The sequence below is a fragment of the Pleurodeles waltl genome, chromosome 1_1 (genome assembly GCF_031143425.1).
Source record: "Pleurodeles waltl isolate 20211129_DDA chromosome 1_1, aPleWal1.hap1.20221129, whole genome shotgun sequence".
NCBI lineage: Eukaryota > Metazoa > Chordata > Amphibia > Caudata > Salamandridae > Pleurodeles > Pleurodeles waltl.
In genome coordinates, this window is record NC_090436.1 from 78,903,406 (window position 1) to 78,924,949 (window position 21,544).

Sequence of the window (21,544 nt, forward strand, 5' to 3'; positions counted from 1 at the left end):
ACCGCTGAACAGGGCAAAGACCGCTGAACAGGGCAAAAACCGCCATGGCAAGCACCGCTGAACAGGGCAAGCACCGCCAACTCAAGCATCGCTAGCCCATGTGCGGCAGGGGCAGTGACGGAACTGGGACCTTCACGGGGAGAGTGATGCACTCTGGGCACCAGTCCCCCTCCAGAACCAGTGGAGAACAGCATCCACTACCTCAGTCCTTAACAGGATGAAGCACTCTGGGCACCAGTCCCCCTCCAGAACCAGTGGAGAAAGGCATCCACTTGAGAGACTGTGGCTTTGCACTCCCCAGGATGGTACAGTGGGCAAACCACCCACTGGAGAGACTTGAGAGACTGTGGATTTGCACTCCCCAGGATGGTACAGTGGGAAAACCACCCACTGTAGAGACTTGTGAGACTGTGGCTTTGCACTCCCCAGGATGGTACAGGGGCAAACCACCCACTGTAGAGACTTGTGAGACTGTGGCTTTGCAAACTACCCACTGGAGAGACTTGAGAGACTGTGGCTTTGCACTCCCCAGGATGGTACAGTGGGCAAACCACCCACTGTAGAGACTTGTGAGACTGTGGCTTTGCACTCCCCAGGATGGTACAGTGGACAAACCACCCACTGGAGAGACTTGTGAGACTGTGGCTTTGCACTCCCCAGGATGGTACAGTGGGCAAACCACCCACTGGAGAGACTTGAGAGACTGTGGCTTTGCACTCCCCAGGATGCTACAGTGGGCAAACCACCCACTGTAGAGACTTGAGAGACTGTGGCTTTGCACTCCCCAGGATACATCAATGGGCATGGAGCCCCGTTGTGGATCTGGCGTGGTGCTGTCATCCGGCTGAGTTGCCCCCCCCTTCCCTTTCCCCTGAGGTGCCTGTTGTATTTCGATCTGATGCCCCTGCAGTGTTCTCTCCGTTTCAGGACAGGTATCGTGTGAGGGCCTCGCCCATGCATTTTGGACCCAGTGGTCCACGGACATTGGATGGTGCATACCTGCACTAATGATTGTGATGTATATTTTTGGCATTTGTATATATTTCTGTATATTATAGCTTACTGTATTGTGCTACATTACAATGGTTGTACTCATTTCCTTTTGTCTTTGCTTTCTTCCGGGGGGGTTGGGGTTTGTTACTGTGATGTTTCGAAATGCATTGGTGTGTGTGTTGTAGTGTGCGAGGGTCGGGTGGGGGTGGGGGTGTTGCGTGTGTGTGTCCCTGACTTTTGCCTCCCCTATGTCGTAGGTGCAGTATTCACCTTTGTCTTCGGCGCCGCCGTTGCTGATGTTCGTAGAGGAGCAGGAACACTATCGCAGGGAGTATTTGGAGTTCTGGCTCCATGGGGCTCCCTCCTTCCTCGTGGAGTGTGTTAAGGTGAGCGTTTTCCCATTGAAATGGCTGTTTCCGCCGTGTTTTTATCCACAGTGAATCCGCCCAAGAAAAGGTGGCGGATTGGCCTGTTGTAATACTGTGGGTGGTACTTTGTCTTCCGCCTGTCTGTTGGCGGTGACCGCCGCGCTGTTTGTCTGTACCGCCGTGGCGGTTGGTGTGTTAAAGTGGCTGTCTATGTTGGCAGTTTCCGCCACGGTCATAATTCCCTTTTTTTGCCACCGGCCTGTTTGCGGTATTACCGCCGCTTTAACACCGTCCGCCAGGGTTGTAATGACCCCCAATAGGTCTAACTGAGGCTATCACAACGTCTTGATGGAGTTGTTTCCCACAGTCTGATGTCACTCACGGGGAGTGCGGGTCGGTCATGGAGTCGTATGGACCCCAGGTACAGTAGCTTGGAAAACGATTTGAAAACAGACGTTGCATGGGGAGGTGAGGTATTGCTGGAGCCAGTGTGGCATTGGTTCCTTACTGCTACCGGGGAGGTGAGGCTTCAGTTCCTTAAAGCTAGGCAGGGGAGTGAAAGTGTCAGTTTCTTGTGGTTGCAGGGGAAGGGATGCGGTATTGGCGACGAGGCATCGGTCCCTTACGACAAGGTGGGGTTGATTCATCCACCAGGTCAAGATGCGAGCTTGCTGTGTTGCAATTACACCAAGGGCTGTGGCAGAGTCAGAGTTAGGTGTCACGGATGTTGGTAACACAGCACTCTGGACTCACGTTGTGGCAGGACTTAGAATGGGCGGCATTGGGTGTCAGTTGTGGTTGTTGCACTCAGCGGGGACCACTGCTTTGGTGCAGGCAGCAGCGCAAAGACGGACAGTGGCAATGGTTCTGAAGTCGCTATGGAGTTGATGTACTTACCTCTTCGTTGGTACACTAGACTTCACTCCCAAGGGCCCAGGAACTGGATTTGGCACCACTTGGGAAATCAGGATTCTCAGCAAGAGAGCCCAAGTGCTGGCAGATGAAGTCTTTAATGTCCCTTGGGTACCTTGGAAAGCAGGATGTAGAAAGCAAACTCCACTCCTTTCCCTCCCAAAACAGAAGCAGCAGGCCAGCACAAGCAAGTAACAGGCAGCTCTTCTTCCTAGCAGAATGGCCTCAGTCCAGAAGTGTTCTATCTCTGTGGGGTCAGATGTCCAGTACTTATTCTCCTTTATGTCATTGAAGTAGGCAAACTTCAAAGAGTATTATTTGTAGTGCAAAAGACCCTGCCTTTCCCTGCCCTGGCCCCAGACACACTCTAGGGATTGGAGATGATTTGTGTGAGGACAGGCACAACCCTATTCAGGTGCAAGTGTCAGCTCCTCCCACCACTCTAGCTCAGGAAGATCCATCAGCATGGTGATGGGCCATCAGGATATGCAGGGGACACTTCAGCTTCTTTTTGTGAGATTGTCTAGAGTGAATGCACAAACATCCCAACTGTCATCCTGACCCAGACGTGTATTCAGCAGACAGGCAGAGGCACAGAATGGTTAAGCAAGAAAATGCCCACTTTCTAAAAGTCCCATTTTCAAACTTACAATTCAAAAACCAACTTCACCAAGTGATGTAATTTTAAATTTTGAGTTCAGAGACACCAAACTCCAAACCTCTACCTGCTTCCAATGGGAAATTACACTTAAAATATTTTTCAAGGCAATCCACATGTTACCCTATGTGAGAGATAGGCCTTCCAATAGTGAAAAACTAAATTAGCAGTGCTTCACTATCAGGATTTATAAAACACGCCGTTACATGTCCAACCTTTTAAATACCCAGGGCCCTGTCCAAGGGGCTACTTTGATCCTAATTTAGGGGTAACTTACAGGTAATAAAAGGGAAGGTTAGGGCTTGGCAAGTGGGTGCACTTGCCAGATCGAAATGGCAGTTTAAAACTGCACCCGCAGACACTGCAGTGGCAGGTCTGAGACATGTTTTAAGGGATAATCATATGTGGCACAATCTGTGCTGCAGGCCCTCTAGTAGCATTTGATTTACAGTCCCTGGGCACACATGGTGCACTTTACTAGGGACTTACTAGTAAATCAAATATGCCAATCATGGATAAGACAATCACCAGTACAATTTAAACAGGGAGCACTTGCACTTTAGCACTGGTCAGCAGAGTCCTAAAGCCAACAAAACAGGTAAAAAAATAGGAGGAAGCAGGTAAAAATTTGAGGATGAGCCTGCAAAAAAAGGCCATTTGCAACAGTCGACTAGGCGTGCTGCAAATAAATCGCTATTGATACAGCATCTACCCAAGAGCTGAGATTTACAGCACAGCAGGCAGTCACTCAATGACTAGAAACTTCAATAAAACTAGTATTTAAATCTATAGGCATTTCAGTAACGTGGCCATATTATGGGCCCTGGGCGGCAGGTGGCAGCGAAGCTGTGGGAGAGGCTGACTGTAGACAGCTCGATCTGCGGCCACTACCTTGGCAGCATGGTCTGAAAAACAGCAGTCTGTGAGGATGAGATGACCAGCCGGGAAGAGCCAATCCGGGCCAAGGGGGCGGGGCTTTATGCGAGCTAAGGCAGGAGCATGCTTCTGCATTCTGGCAGTGTGTGCGAGCGCCTTGACAGCCTGCACGGTGTCTCCATCGCAGACCAGACCAGCAGCGGGCAGGAGGCAGCTCAGACCACCACAGCAGGGAGCGCGGACCAGCAGCAGGAAAGGTGCAGCTCAGATCACCACAGCAGGGAGCGCGGACCAGCAGCAGGAAAGGTGCAGCTCAGATCCCCACAGCAGGGAGCGCGGACCAGCAGCAGGAAAGGTGCAGCTCAGATCCCCACAGCAGGGAGCGCGGACCAGCAGCGGGAAGGAGGCAGCTCAGATCCCCACAGCAGGGAGCGCGGACCAGCAGCAGGAAAGGTGCAGCTCAGATCACCACAGCAGGGAGCGCGGACCAGCAGCAGGAAAGGTGCAGCTCAGATCACCACAGCAGGGAGCGCGGACCAGCAGCAGGAAAGGTGCAGCTCAGATCACCACAACAGGTGGACGGTTACCTCCAGACGCTGAATTATTGAGGTGCTGCGACACACGAGCCTTTAAATAACTTTATACTCACCTGCTGGAGTAACCGGAGGTTCCTGCGAGCGGAGGTAGCGCACTCATCTGCAGCAGGCAGGGCCCTGGCACTGGGCAGAGCAGGGAGAATGGGAACATGGTGCTTAGTTTAGGGGCTTCTTTTTCATCCATCCTTGGAGCCGAGTGGACCAGAAGACGAGAAATAAATAGAGTTTTCTCATCCGGGCTCTGCCCCTCGTGGCTGCAGCTCGCCCTGAGAAGGGGGCGGGTAAAGTTAGTGTTCAGGCTTGTTTTGTGTTGCAACTGTACAAAAACGAGGAGATGGACCCGGGGAGGGCGCTGGTTCCGACCCGTCCCTTCAATAAACGTCCAGCCGAGCAATCTCAGCGGCCGAACCCAGAGTTCTGAAGACCAGGACACCGGACCGAACGGCGCCCGGCTGCGCGCAAAGACGCATTTTGCGCAAGACATGTACACCAGCGCCGGACCGTTCTCCCAGGGCAGCTCACAGACATCCCAAAGTGCACAGAATTAACTGGGAGAAACACAGCGTTGGGTAGCCGGGATTTAATCACAAAAGAAACAACGAAACACAAAATTCGCTACAACCCGAAACATCTAAGCAACTTTTAGTGGGTCTTTTTATACAGCCCATAGGGTTGCTTTCAGACTGTCTGCCAAGAGATGCCACAAAATAATCTCGGGGACATTTTGGCGCAGCAGTTTATTGGGTTTCTGTGATCCTGCGCACATGTTCCTGGTGCGGTGAGGGTGTGTGAGGGCACACAGCTGCCCAGGCGGGCAGGGCTCCCCCGGAGAGAGAGAGGGTGGGCACAGCTGGGGGATGTTGTCAACTCAGTGCCCAAGGTCCCTGCAGATCTCCCAGGGGAGGGAGAGCAGGCTGTACACCACCTTGACGGTTCTCCGACCCCCTCTAGGCTTTCATGAAGTGCACGTCTAGTAACACTCCGATGTCGGGCAGATGCCGTATCTGAGACTCGGGGAGGCGCAGCGAATTGTCCACGATCACACAATGCTCTCTAATGTGGAAAACCATAGGATCTCTGGTCTCAGGCTTCCAAGCTGACAACTTAACTGGGGAGGCGGTGATGTAGGAGGGGCGCAGTGCTCCACACTAGGGGTGTGTCCCCTGGCCCAGGGAGCCTGGGAAACTCTCCATCCTCTCTCCGGCATCCGTGTTGCTCGGCCCTCCCTCGTCCCCTGGGCCTGTTTACAAGTTTCAGACGGAGACACGCGGCCCTGAGCCAGGGCAGCTCTGGCTTCACTTGGGCCGTGTGTGCTGACGTCAGGGGCCGGATACTACTTTCACGAAGCACTATCCTGGTGTGGAGGAAAGGCCTCGAGGGATCACCGACGGGATAAGATGGAGGGTGGACACCGCCAGCAGCATCACAAGCTATCTGTGCACCGATGTTTACTCTTCACGGCGTCCTTAAAAAGGTAACTGGAATGCTTTCCATTTAAAGAACACAAAAGCTGGTTATTTTTATTTTTTAGGGCGTTACTTGCAGTTATTTTAATTTTGTGTGTTAGGGAAAAAACTAACATTCTACATCCCTTCCTTTCACGCTCCTTGTGCACCAGCAAATATTTTACTTTACAAAAACCTCTCACTTTGCAGCCAGAGAAAAAAACAATAAAACCAATCACCATGTTATAAGAATAAACTGCAGTTTGTCAGAAAGCCTTGCCTGATATTTGACCTCTATCTTTGAAGGTCTAGCAAATGTGCCTACTTAAATACACAATTTAAAGGCGTTTATTGCTCATTCACGTTCTGAACTCTAGCCTGGATATTTTGGGGGTGCTGTTCTCTCCCCCCTCCCCCCCCCCCCCCGGCGAACCTCTACTTCCAGCACCTGTGAGCCAGTAGATACAGTTTGTGCAAATCTCCAATTCTCTCTGTTTAGTGCTTAATAGTGCAGTCACTATTCCCCCTCATCGAAGTTTTGCTGGAGTTGCCAGGAGCACACGTTTTATTTGGTAGTAGCCGGGATCTCAGACGAGTTTGGATGAACGCGTCTGCTTTTATAACTCATGCTGCGAACCCCGTCAGCTCTTGGCACTCTAAAATTTGATAGATGAAAGGAAACTCGGGCCACAAGGAGCCGAAATGAATTGCGCAGGATCACAATGATTAGCCTAATGGGGAAGCCGGGATCCGAAATCTGCCACTGGCGCACATCGCCTGATGCATTTACAACCTGGCTCCACGAAGCTCCTAGGAGTTTCTGAAACACAAGCCTGCTCCTGTGTTCGATGTCCCTGCTGGGGGGCAGGAAGCGCCCCGCCCCCATCAGCCCTCAGCTGAGCCCAAAGATGCAATACCCATGTTTGCACGGACCTCTGTTCCCCACTCAAACCCCCAAACCAGGACGATTCTCTAATAAGAACAAAACCATCTATTTTTATCTTATGGAGATTTGTCTTGAAGCAGAAAAGTGGCCACAAAGTGTTTACATTGTGTGTATCAGGGGTGGCTGCACATAGGGACCCCCCCTCCACGTGAAGTATGGAGCATATATGTATCACAATAACAGAATGTTTCTCAGTACAAATCTAAAGATAACGCACTCATTTAGATGTCTGACATACCCTGGACTGCGAAATATGATAGTAAACTACTGTAGCGCTTAGAGGCTATCACAGAAGCACATGAGTCAGACAAAACACCGATGCTCAACTCTGCAATTTTTTCTTCATAATTTTCGTGGAAGGTTAATGAAAGGCTTTACTGCTTGTAGATGCATTTTTTACATTTAATAACTCACAGACACCCCATGCGCACCACAGCAGTGCAGCTGTACCGCTGAGTAACAACAAGCAGTTGGCATGCAGCGCCAAGGTGTCCCAATGGGTGAGCACGCTGTAGAGCACATCCCACCCCTCAGGAAGCATCCCTCACAGGGCCAGCACAACGTGCCAATCAGATCAGACCACCAGCCTCACATGCACAGCACTGCACCAAAGCCAATTCGTGGGCAATTAGATCAATGCAACAAAACACAACTGCCTGGGCAGGTAATATCCTGTTGTGCACAAGGTCTCGCGGGATTCTACGCAGGCAAACTATGAAGGTCACGTGACAGGCTCCGTCACTGTGATTTACTCAGCAGAGAGGACACTGTAGCGCCTCACCCACACACACGTGCATCTGGGCTGCAGGTGGCAATGGCCCACTCGCCAAAACACAGGAAAAGCCCAGTACCACAAACAGCATCTCTCTGTACCATACTGACACGGTGATGAGCGCCTCCTGCACTTACTGTGAAGAAAAGCGCTATGGGCCAAGTTACTTGTGGAAATGTGCGGAAAAGGCCCATCGTTACACAGGCCAGGCACAACGACTCTAGCTCATCTCTACTCTGATCAGAGAGACTGTACTGTGCAGAGGGCCTCCCTTGGAAAGCCCCCCCCCCACGCACCACGGGGGCCTTTGTTATGCCACTGCATAGGACATCGTGATGGGACTGTAACTGGCGAAAGGTATGAAGTCAGAAGCTAGGGAGTGGCCACAAAAATAAAATACCCCTCCCCCCACCCACACTGAACTGTACCCCACATTACACTGAGTGAGCACGTGAGGCGAGAGAGGTCAGCACTCATCTGGGGCCTTGCTCCTTCTGTGGTAATTCTGAAGTTTGAACATTCCCTCCTTTCTCCTCCATCATTATTTCTGCCCTTTTCCATCTTCCTTTCCTTCCGTCTTATTTGCTTTCTGTATTATTTGCTTTCGTTCTAACACCCATCCACCCTTCTCTTATCCATCTTTTGTAGTCATCTACCTTCCTTCTCTCTATCCTCGTATTTTCCTTCTTTCCCTCCTTTATCCATCCACCCATCTTTTTGAGGACCCGTTCCTCCATCTATCCAACCACCCACCCATCCATCCACGATCCATCCTTTCACCCAACCATCTTTCCTCTCAATCACTAATCTTTGCATCTATCCCACATCCATCCTATGTTCCATCCATTAATCCCTCTATTCATCCATCACCCACCATCCATCCTTCTCTCCATTCATTCCTCCTTTCTGTCCATTGCAAGAGTTGGCATTATGAACTTCTGGTCAAAGGAACCATAAACGCCAATGTAAATGTTTCATGTTACACAAAACTACACAGTAGCATTGACCACAACTCAAGCAGATAAACAGGGGGTGCGGGGGGTGCTCATGACACCCCTGATCAGCAGCTGAAACTGTCACGGACAAGGGAGATGTCGGTGGGGAAAGCAGCGCATCTCTGTGGTGCATGGCATCAGCCCTGTGCGGTGCATGGCATCAGCCCCGTGCTGTAGATGGCATCAGCCCTGTGCGGTGCATGGCATCAGCCCCGTGCTGTAGATGGCATCAGCCCTCTGCGGTGCATGGCATCAGCCCTCTGCGGTGCATGGCATCAGCGCCGTGCTGTAGATGGCATCAGACCTGTGCGGTGCATGGCATCAGCGCCGTGCTGTAGATGGCATCAGACCTGTGCGGTGCATGGCATCAGCCCCGTGCTGTAGATGGCATCAGCCCTCTGCGGTGCATGGCATCAGCCCTCTGCGGTGCATGGCATCAGCCCTCTGCGGTGCATGGCATCAGCGCCGTGCTGTAGATGGCATCAGACCTGTGCGGTGGCTGAGAGGGTAGTTGATTGGTTCCAGTGTGCCCTGCAGCAGGACCCCTGACCATGGGGGCACAGGATGGAGCTTCAGGTGGCCTCTTGCCTTGTGAAAACTGCGCGAGATTTCCGCCACTGACACCTACGGTAAACCATGTTTATCAGCCACTCAATGTTTGTAAATAGCTTCTTGTTTTCATTGTTTTCAAAAGAAAGCCACCTCTCCCAGGATGGTTGTAAAATCCTCCTGCTCTTCACTAGCCTGTTCCTGTCTGTGCTGGAAGAGGGATTCTTGAGGCCGGAGTGTTCAGGAACAAACTCACGTAAGCCTGCTTTGGCCAAGGGCCTTGCAGTGATAGGACAGACACACTGCTCAATGTGTATAGGGGCCTGCTTTCCCCACTGGCCTTGACAGAATAAGGCAGATACACTGCTGATTGTGTATAGGGGCTCGCCTTCTCCACCGCCTTACCAGGATAGGGCAGATACACTGCTCAGTGTCTATAGGGGCTCGCCTTCTCCACCGGCCTTACCAGGATAGGGCAGATACACTGCTCAATGTCTATAGGGGCTCGCCTTCTCCACTGGCCTTACTAGGATAGGGCAGACACACTGCTCAGTGTCTATAGGGGCTCGCCTTCTCCTCCGCTTTACCAGGATAGGGCAGAAACACTGCTCAATGTGTATAGGGGGCTGCTTTCCCCGCTTGCCTTGACAGGATAAGGCAGACACACTGCTGATTGTGTATAGGGGCTCAACTTCTCCACCGCCTTACCAGGATAGGGCAGATACACTGCTCAATGTCTATAGGGGCTCGCCTTCTCCACCGGCCTTACCAGGATAGGGCAGATACACTGCTCAATGTCTATAGGGGCTCGCCTTCTCCACTGGCCTTGACAGAGCAGGGCAGATAAACTGCTCAGTGTCTATAGGGGCTCGCCTTCTCCCCTGACCTTACCAGGATAGGGCAGATACACTGCTCAATGTCTATAGGGGCTCGCCTTCTCCACTGGCCTTGACAGAGCAGGGCAGATACACTGCTCAGTGTCTATAGGGGCTCGCCTTCTCCCCTGACCTTACCAGGATAGGGCAGGCACACTGCTCAATGTCTATAGGGGCTCGCCTTCTCCACTGGCCTTGAGACAGCAGGGAAGACACACTGCTCAATGTGTATAGGGGCCTGCTTTCCCCACTGGCCTTGACAGAATAAGGCAGATACACTGCTCAGTGTCTATAGGGGCTCGCCTTCTCCACCGCCTTACCAGCATAGGGCAGACACACTGCTCAATGTCTATAGGGGCTCGCCTTCTCCACCGCCTTACCATGATAGGGCAGGCACACTACTCAGTGTCTATAGGGGCTCGCCTTCTCCACCGCCTTACCATGATAGGGCAGGCACACTACTCAGTGTCTATAGGGGCTCGCCTTCTCCACCGCCTTACCAGGATAGGGCAGACACACTGCTCAGTGTGTATGAGGACTCGTCTTCTCCACTGGCCTTGAGACAGCAGGGAAGACACACTGCTCAATGTGTATAGGGGGCTCGCCTTCTCCACTGTTTGCTTGTTGAGCATTAGGTTTAAGTCACCCAAGATCAAGATGTTGTAGGCTGTAGTCTGTAGATGGAATATTATTTCCAGGAACTTGCTCCATGAAGGTGAGCGTGTGTCCAGTAGGTGGTAAACCACTGCGCTGATGAGAAAACTGCTGGTGTTGACGGAACCGTAGGCAGGTATGCACTTGAATAATGAATAACATATCTCAGGGATATTTTTTACAGGATACGTCTTTGAGTATAATAGTGCTGCAACTAGGGGTGGGCAGAACTCATGGAATTGGACTTTTGCAGAATTCCCCGGAGTTACGAAAAACTCAGCAAGATTCCGCGGAGTTCCACCAACGGGGAGGAATAGTTAGGTGTGATATATCTCTGGGAACTCATTCTGCGCTAACAAATCAATGCAAATCTCACCATGCTGTGCACAAGAGGGCACGCCTACTCAAGTTGATTTTGCTGTCACTAGAGTAGATTTTTTACTTGAGCAGCAGCCTTCTGACCACAAATGGTCACAACCGCCTGTGTTAGAAAAATCTCTCCTGATGTCCTCCTAGTGACGGAAATCATGCTAGGAGACACCAAATCATACTCATGGTCGTCAACTTACTGTCATGGACTTTCACATGAGAAAAAATTCCACCATGCAGTGATAAACAGAATTTAGCCGGAACGGTACTCCATGTTACAAGAGTAACACTGGGTCACCGAAATTCCACCTGAGGGATGGGATATTTGGTCCTCCCATTGCTACAACATCCTCTCTTGTGCCAGCTCTCTTCTCTTAGCAACATTTATGATTCAGGTTTTGGGGTGGTCAGAAGGTCATAAAGCTCACCGATAGGGGTGTCTACTAACCTGTTTCAATGAGACCAACTATATTGTAATTGTAATAGGCTTTCTATAGCGCTTACTACCCCCGACGAGGCATTGAAGCACTTTAAGGCAACTAGCACGCTACTCTGGAAACCAAGGTTAGTGATTAATCTAGTGGCTATTGTTGGTTATTGTAATTAGTTTCATGCTCTGAAGACAGAAAGTACGTCAAGTTTACTGGGTTTTAGGATTATAGTGGCTGGAAGAAGGCTTTCTGAGATAGCAAGCAATTGGAGAATGTAAGCTGTAGAAAGAAATAACTTTATACATAGTGCTCTATATCAAGGGCAAACTGCCTAAACATATAATCTAGAGTGCACACATTATGTAAACATTAACAGCCCTGGCCTGTTGTGTACCAAGTCTAGAACAGCTCTTTTAAACCTAGGTTAGAGTATCCCAACCTTAGTACAGGGACTGTTTGCTGCACAAGGGGAGATGATGCAGAAAAAAGAAAGGTCTCATTTAAAGATCTTACCTCACTATTTTTTAAATTAAAGGTTTTTTTTCCTCACTGACTAAACATGAGTTGCTTAGCGCAGGCTGAGTGTCTCGCCAATGCGGAGTCAGATTAATACCCCGTGCTACGACCTATTCCAAACCAAGTGTATGTTTTGTGTGTTTGTGTATATGACTTTTGAAGTACATGCATTGTATGTATAAGTGAAGCAGAGTGATGCTGGCCTGTTTGTTCCGTTTTGAACATCCTGGGCCTCGCCCTGTGCGTGGTTGTGGGTGGTGCTGTTCTCCCGGACGGTGGGGGTGTATCACGATGCAGGAGGATGAAACTTAGACAGTGAAGTGAGGTCAAGAGAGATAAGGCTCCTATTAGGCCCTTCCTGAGGCACTGCCAATTGGAAAATGGTGAAGTGAAGGGGCTCTCTTGTTCAGAGGGAGAAGGGTCTTATAGGTAAAACTCCAGTTTGTCTCTTTCCTGATCACTGTCTTTGGGGCTGTTCATAGCCAGGTGCAAATAGTTCACGCCTCTGTTGTGGGTGCTCCAGGCTAGAGACTGCCCTGCTGTGAGAAGCGGGAAACATCCTGAAACCCTAGGTCCTAAACAACTACTTGCCTAAACCACCACTGCCAAACAACTAAAAAGTCTCTACAACGAAGTACTGAAGAACTGCTGTCTAAACAACGATTTTGCCTGAATAACGATTGCCTGAACAGCAAATTTTGAGGTAAGTATTTCTTTTTAATGGTTTATTACTTCTTTAGAATTTGTATATATATATATATATATATATATATATATATATATATATATATATATAAATTATAAACAAGTAATAAACCTTTAGAATAGATATATAAATTCTAAATAACTAATAAACAACTAATAAACAACGATTTTGCCTGAATAACGATTGCCTGAACAACAAATTTTAGGGTATTTCTTTTTTTAAATGGTTTATTAGTTTTTTAGAATTTATATATATACATAAACATATATATATATATATATATATATATATATATATATATATTGTTTAGAATTATATATATATATATATATATATATATATATATATATATATATATATATATATATATATATATAAATTCTAAACAACTAATAAACCATAAAAAAAAGAAAAACTTACCTTAATTAGTTGTTCAGGCAATTGCTATTCTGGCAAAATCGTTGTTTAGAGAGTAGCTGTTCAGTACTTCGTTGTACACACTTTTTAGTTGCTTAGCAGTAGTGGTTTAGGCAAGTAGTTGTTAGGACCTATTTGTTCTATCACATATTCGTGAGGAGCAACACCTCACACAAAGGCTGTGTCTACAAAACTGCACGAAGAGGTGTTTGAAAATGAGGTCATACCAAACCAGTTCTCCTGCCTGCAGAATTCTGGAAATGAATTGCTTTCCTACATAATGCCATATGCAATCTGAAAATCTAAACTGCAAAGATTTCCTTGTGAAATTTAAAAAATCCCCTCTACAACCAATTTCTCTTGCTATTGATTTTGGAGCACATATTGAGGCCTATTAAGGAAGGATTCCCACCACAATCCTTATATTAGTAACTTCAGTCACTGGGAGAGGGACTGCGCACCGCAGGAAGCTGTACGTGGTTGCTATGAAGATCATTATTTTGGTCAGAGCATATTACTTAAGCCCTCCATGACCTCCTCCTCAGATTCCCTCACTACCACCTGGCAAAGTGGCTCTCATCTCTCCATAGCCCGTCTCCACATACATTGCATTTGTTTTAAAGCACTGGTAAAGGCTGGTTTATTAATAATAATGTACTTCTACCCAAACACACCCTTTCTAACAACATTAGGAATAGATAATGAAAGACTGGGGGGAAACATTTATGCAGTTAGCATGCAGCTCTTTCATGATAGTTGGTAACAGTCTCTCTTCTATATCAGAGTTGTATCTTATGAACTGCTGTGAGTAGAGGATCTCTGTGACAAAAGCAGAAATCTGCTCAGCTAGCCACATAAAGTACAGATTTGTGATCTGCACGGTATGCATTCTTTGCAGCAGGCATGTTAACCCCCTGCGCTACTTTATGGCAGGCAACAATGCCACTCGACAAAACTGATCTTTCTCTAGCACGAACATTAAGCACAAGAGTTGTCTCGGCATTTTTATTGCTGCCTGAAAGCTGGAGACACAAGGAACTCTGCAGCAAGTGTTTCTAAATCGTAAGTTATTGGTAAACACAGAGGTCAGCGCCCCTTTCCTCAGGTCAGCGCCGAGTGTAGCCGCACCAGTCCAGTTGCCCTGCATCTGGTAGGTCCCGTTGACACCACAGTTCTCAGCAGTGACCCTTTGCCCTCTCATTTCACCGGTCTGCAGCCCTCCCGGTCCTGGGTTACCACAGCCCCAGAACAGCGCACTCCCCACCTCTCCACGGGCACAACGCAGGCGCTCGCCAGATGCTGATGCTGTGTTGTGCGCTGTGGCGACGCTCTGTTGTGCGCTGTGGCGTTGCTCATCCTACCCTGGAAATGTTTTCCTGTTTGTCTGTGACATGTTTCTGTGGAAAACGCTAGAGACATTTGCACGCGAAAGACAAATGACCTCAACCCCGGATTCTGCTCTGTTCTTCATACTGTGAAGCCTCCAGCGCAGAGACGTTTTAAGACATGGCCAAAGTGGGCTCTGGCCCAGGGCGCCAGCCTATCAGGGGGCCCTTGCAAGATCCGGCCCGTCCTGCCCTGATGACCTTGAATGATTCTTAAATATAGATACCGTTTTCCTTTAATTTACGTTTAATCGTGTGGAAGTCTGTTGCAGACATTTTGCAGAGAAATGTTGCTTGTTTTTCCAGACCATGCAACATCCCTAAAAAAGTTAATTTTAGATCAAAACCGGAACTCATATATGAGAAATGGCTGTGGGTGTCAGAGGTTATTTACAATAATATCAGTGAGCTGCTGCCCTGTTACACTTTTGAAAATATGCATGGCAATCCCTGAAAAGTCGACAGAAACACATTCCGAATTTGGACCAGTGTCTCTGTGCACGATCGGTCACCTGGCCAAAGAGGGCATGAAAAAGCTGAAATTGGATCATAAATTCAAACTTTTCTGAACAAGGGGCCCATAAGGATGTTTGGCCCAGAGCCCCCAAAAATCCTTAAGATGTCCCTGGGCTCTTGCCTCCCTTCAATTTCCTGGAATACCATAGTTTTTAAGTGAAAGACTTGCTTAAGGGGCTAATGGCACAGGGAGGGTGCATACCCTGTGGGGTGGCATCGGGTACTGCTTTTCAGGGGGGTTGTTGCTCTTCAGGACATTGGGTCAGGGTCTTATGACAATCAGAGTTATTAGGGAGCAGGCTGACCCCTGCATGCTTCAAGCCCGACTTGGAGGCTACATTTTATGAAAGGACAGAGAGGATGGGGGGGGGGTGGAGGTCCAGATTAGCTAAAACGCCAGGAGGTTGCTGGAGGTGGTCCTGGGCTTTAGGGCTTTTGTGATGGGTGGCATGATGGGATACACTGGTGCCCGAAGTGTATTGAGAAAGGGTCCTTCACAGATGGACGGGTTTACAAAGGCCTGTGGACTTGTGGTCTGTGAAGGCTGAGCCTCGCCTGCAACGACATGGAGTTGCAGGGGTCCCTCTACCCCACTATACTGATGCGTAAACTTGCATTACACATGCCATTCTTTTATTTTATTTGTATACTTCAAATGCTCGTGAACTGAAAAGTAATCCAAGTATGTAAATACACTTTTATATATAAAAAGTTAAACAGTTACTTAATGTATGTGTGCCAAGAAATAGTAAATGTGAACTGCATTATATATGTACCCCTAGTGTTGCACATTAGGACATTGCAAGCCATTGAGGAATTCCAGGACATTTCGAAGGTCACAGACCCCCGAGGTGTCTTGTACCATCCTTTGTAATGGTACACTTAGGGGTACGGTGCTCCCGATCATGCTCTGCAGGGGGGAGCAAGCGAAACTGAAAGGTAGCAGGACTTTAACGAATGGCATTGCTACCCCGATGCCATATTTCACATTATTTATATTCAGGTAAACATCCGATGAAGAGGGAAATCGAACTGAAAATATCCAGTGTCACAGAAAAATAGGGCACTGCAGCACTGATGAAGTCGAAAAAACACCCTCAGATGCAGCAGCTTGCATCCTGGACAGTGGCCGAGCAAGGGTGCCAGGGGCCATTGCTCAGGGTAGAAGATGGGCCTCACACCCTAGCTCAGAAAAGTAAGATAACTGTGTTTGGGGCGCAGCCTACATCCCTGTGCACCTGACCTGCAATTGACAGCTCAGACCCGCAGCACACTGCTGCAGTAATCTGAAGGCCGACACCCGAGTCCTTCCTGTTTTTTGTTTTCTTGTATGCTGGACTGAGAGCTAAAAGCAGCCATGAAAATGTGCTCATAAAAGCCCCATAGTAACTTAGCCTGATTATGTCCAGGAGAAGTTATGGGGATGGAGGGGGTCAAGATTACGCACGTGTGCAAGAATATTCTGTGTCCTCTCAAGGCCATTTGACGTGATATTAACCCTCCCCTAAAAGCAGCCCCCGGTCCTCAGCCTAGCACAGGGTTTCCCTGGATCCCAGATAGTTAATCAAGCCCTATTTTTGCTGCCAGGGCTTACAGGCCAGGCTCCTGCATGGCCTTGAGAAGGGAGGTGCACACAGGCCCCACCGTGGGCCGGGTGCTCTTGGCCCACTATAGGCAGGGTGTTCTTAACCTGTTGTAGGTGGGTGCTTTGGACCCCTTGTGGGCGGGGTGCTCTCAAGCCCAGCTGTAGGTGGGGTGGTCACAGCCCACTGTAGGCAGGGTGCTCTTTGCCCCACTGTAGGCAGGGTGTTGGCGGCCCCACTATAGGCGGGGTGCTGTCATCCTGCTGTTGGCGGGGTATCTCTAGGCCCGCTGTGACCAGGGTGCTTTCAGCCCGCGATAGGCGTGGTGATCTCAGCCCACTGTAGGCGTGGTGATCACAGCCCGCTGTAGGCGTGGTGATCACAGCCCGCTGTAGGCGTGGTGATCTCAGCCCGCTGTAGGCGTGGTGATCTCAGCCCGCTGTAGGTGGGGTGCTCTTGGCCCGCAGTGAGCAGGGTGTTCTCAACCTGTTGTAGGTGGGTGCTTTGGGCCCCTTATTGGCGGAGCTCTCTCAGACCCAGCTGTAGGTGGGGGGTTCTCAGCCCACTGTAGGCAGGGTGCTGTCGGCCCCACTGTTTATTATCATTTGATTTTTCTGCTGCCCTGCTTCCTTTTTTCAGCTGGCGGGGGCGACACTCCTCCGCCATAGTGAAGGAGCCACCCCTGGACTGCTGCGCCTTTTCTCGCCATCTATTGAATTGATGAGGACAGTGCCACCCTAACAGGCCCCCCAGCTACCACTTTGGTATCCCTAAAAGCAGTCTTTCACTCCACAGCCCACTAATCACAGAGGAAGGAACGTACAACCACATCTCCCCATTCCTGAGGGGCCTTCAATGCTCCCTCTACAGGCGTCAACACAAACTATGCTGCCCCTCATACAAATCCCTCCACACAGGCAGACTTAACAACCTAGCTGAACTATCTCTGCTAGGTCTGGAGAATCTTGTAGCAATAATTCTCTCATCCTCAAACCCTGAAATTCAGAACATCGCAAACCTTCTCAGGATCCACCCCTGCCATTTGGTACACTCGTCCGACTCAACAAAGAATAACCCCCAAATTCTGTTCTTCTGAAAAAGGATCAAGATTTTCCTGTTCACAAGATATATTACTGATGGAAACCCTGGATCATTCAAAACCTCCTCTAGAACTAATATCACTTACAACTCTCGCCCACTCCATCTAATGTCAAGTTTTGTGCTTTGTGCAGAACTCTTCTTCCCACCTCCTAACCCTGCACCCTCCCCTTCGCTCAATTGTTTTCTAGTTTGCATTTTTATGTAAGCATATCTTGCTTATGTTGCCAAAGTGCATTTTACATCAGTCTCAATACCTTCTGTTGATGTGGCCCTATAGAAAAAGTAAATGCGTACATAAATAAGTTTATATGATGAGGACAGAACACATTGGGCCTGATTACAACTTTGGAGGAGGTGTTAATCCGTCCCAAATGTGACGGATTTACCACCAGCCGTATTACGAGTTCCATAGGATATAATGGACTCGTAATACGGCTGATGGTATATCCGTCACATTTGGGACGGATTAACACCTTCCTCCAAAGTTGTAATCAGGCCCTTTATCTTAGCGGAGGAACCGGGTGGCTGAGAAGATGCTGTAGATGTAAATGTAATTTCAAAGAAAGACTGAAGAAACTATACAAATGGGGGGGGGGGGATATCCCAAATACTCTCGTATTTAGTAGGACTGTAAGGAGAAACATGTCTGTACTTTGAAAATATTGCTGTGTGGGGAAAATAAAAACAATAGTTGATGTTCAAAAGCACACTCCTGCCCCACGTCCAGCAGTGGGTGATGTTCAGAAGCACACTCCTGCCCCACGTCCAGCAGTGGGTGATGTTCAGATGCACACTCCTGCCCCACGTCCAGCAGTGGGTGATGTTCAGAAGCACACTCCTGCCCCACGTCCAGCAGTGGGTGATGTTCAGATGCACACTCCTGCCCCACGTCCAGCAGTGGGTGATGTTCAGATGCACACTCCTGCCCCACGTCCAGCAGTGGGTGATGTTCAGAAGCACACTCCTGCCCCACGTCCAGCAGTGGGTGATGTTCAGAAGCACACTCCTGCCCCACGTCCAGCAGCGGGTGATGTTCAGAAGCACACCCTTGCCCCACGTCCAGCAGCGGGTGATGTTCAGAAGCACACTCCTGCCCCACGTCCAGCAGCGGGTGATGTTCAGAAGCACACTCCTGCCCCACGTCCAGCAGCGGGTGATGTTCAGAAGCACACTCCTGCCCCACGTCCAGCAGTGGCTGGTGTTCAGAAGCACACTCCTGCCCCACGTCCAGCAGTGGGTGATGTTCAGATGCACACTCCTGCCCCACGTCCAGCAGTGGGTGATGTTCAGAAGCACACTCCTGCCCCACGTCCAGCAGTGGGTGATGTTCAGATGCACACTCCTGCCCCACGTCCAGCAGTGGGTGATGTTCAGAAGCACACTCCTGCCCCACGTACAGCAACGGGTGATGTTCAGATGCACACTCCTGCCCCACGTCCAGCAGTGGGTGATGTTCAGAAGCACACTCCTGCCCCACGTACAGCAACGGGTGATGTTCAGATGCACACTCCTGCCCCACGTCCAGCAGTGGGTGATGTTCAGATGCACACTCCTGCCCCACGTCCAGCAGCGGGTGATGTTCAGAAGCACACCCTTGCCCCACGTCCAGCAGTGGCTGGTGTTCAGAAGCACACTCCTGCCCCACGTCCAGCAGCGGGTGATGTTCAGAAGCACACTCCTGCCCCACGTCCAGCAGTGGGTGATGTTCAGATGCACACTCCTGCCCCACGTCCAGCAGTGGGTGATGTTCAGATGCACACTCCTGCCCCACGTCCAGCAGTGGGTGATGTTCAGAAGCACACTCCTGCCCCACGTCCAGCAGCGGGTGATGTTCAGATGCACACTCCTGCCCCACGTACAGCAACGGGTGATGTTCAGAAGCACACTCCTGCCCCACGTCCAGCAGTGGCTGGTGTTCAGAAGCACACTCCTGCCCCACGTCCAGCAGTGGGTGATGTTCAGAAGCACACTCCTGCCCCACGTCCAGCAGTGGGTGATGTTCAGAAGCACACTCCTGCCCCACGTCCAGCAGTGGGTGATGTTCAGAAGCACACTCCTGCCCCACGTACAGCAACGGGTGATGTTCAGAAGCACACTCCTGCCCCACGTCCAGCAGCGGGTGATGTTCAGAAGCACACTCCTGCCCCACGTACAGCAACGGGTGATGTTCAGAAGCACACTCCTGCCCCACGTCCAGCAGCGGGTGATGTTCAGAAGCACACCCTTGCCCCACGTCCAGCAGTGGGTGATGTTCAGATGCACACTCCTGCCCCACGTCCAGCAGTGGGTGATGTTCAGAAGCACACTCCTGCCCCACGTCCAGCAGTGGCTGGTGTTCAGAAGCACACTCCTGCCCCACGTCCAGCAGTGGGTGATGTTCAGAAGCACACTCCTGCCCCACGCCCAAAAGTGGACAATGGGGCCAGAAACATAAATGCAATGGGTGAGGAGTTTGCACAGATGTCCATGAAGGGCCTGCATCTAGATTTGGGGGTAGGTTTGTAGTTCACCGGTGATCAGCAGCAAGTTCTTCATTGCACTTATGTATATATAACGTCTTGAAAGAGATTAGTTTGCTAAGAGTGTAAATATCAAGTGGAAAATGTACCCAAATCATAAGTTTAAAACTACGAGGAGTAGATTTCAAACTTTTAATACAGAGTTGTGTGGTTGTGTGGCCCATAAAATGTCTTTACTTGTGCTGCCACATTTAATGCAAATACTTAGAGTTGAAATTTGCTGATTATCAAAGTCCATTGGCCTCTCTGGATAGGAGGAAATATGAACTTCCTCATTCTGCATTTTTTCTACATTAAGTATTACAGAGTTTGAATATGCTTTGCATTTGCTTCACATACATTGTCTAAAACCCTGAAGGTAATTTGGCACTCAATATTGTCACTCATTTCAAAGTACAAGGATGCTGTCAGTCTATTTTTTCATTGGTCTACGCAGTCTTAGGTACAATGAGCTCTATCAAAGGTGTGAGTGTCTATGTTCCCACTAATCAGGGGATTGGCTAGGTGGCATAAGGTTTATCTGGGGTATAAAACTCATAGATGAAATAAAGATGTGACTCTTTGCCTTTCATAAATGCACAGCACTTTAATAGTATCCCAAGGCATATACAAATACATTTTTAGGAGAAATGGTAATCAAGCAGTAAAAAACAAGCAGAACATTATGCATTGTAAATCAGACAGCTGTACACTACCAAAAATACTACTTTTTTAATTGGCTCCGGGCTGCTCAATGTCTGCCGAGGAGATTGATAGCTACTATCTGAGACAAACCTCATTAGAGTTCCAATCCACATATCACCACACCTTCTTCTCAAAACAGCTGCCTGTGAACATCACAGAGTTCTAATAAAAAACTAGTGTTCACCTCACAGAATGTTCCTGTACTGAGAAGACAGCTTTAGATTCATTCAACTTCCTGTGCTGAAGGCTAAATATATACATGAAAATGTTTCTCATCTCTGCTGCTATAATTTACCAGAATAACCCGGTACCCAAAAATGTCAGTTTCCATTTGTTTATATTACATACTTAAATTTGTCTGAGTTTATATTACCTATTCAAATTGGTCAGAGTCTGTGAAAATTGTGTAGCCCAAAAAAGTTTTCACTATGTTTTTAAATAGGAGCCTCATATTTGTGTCTGATTTGCAATGTTACCTTTAAAAAAAATATGTTTTAATTAATTAAAATTTAATTCAGTAATTTATAAGTTATAGAGATCATTAGTTTTCATAGACAATACATATTAATTTTGAAGGTGTTTTATAATTTCCTCATATGCAGCTCATAATAATTATCATTTTGTATATAGTGCATATTCATGCAAGTAGGTGCAACTACTGACAAGAGGAAGTGGGAA

The 21,544-nt window shown here is 48.9% G+C and overlaps 1 long non-coding RNA gene across 1 annotated transcript in view; it reads left to right on the plus strand.

Moving 5' to 3' along the window:
* Positions 1-3,948: 3,948 nt before the first annotated feature.
* LOC138266555 (uncharacterized) overlaps positions 3,949-21,544 on the plus strand; it is a 90,413-nt gene continuing 72,817 nt past the window's right edge. The window contains exon 1 of the long non-coding RNA XR_011199563.1: positions 3,949-5,877. This is a non-coding gene — a long non-coding RNA (uncharacterized lncRNA). The remainder of the gene's footprint in view (positions 5,878-21,544) is intronic.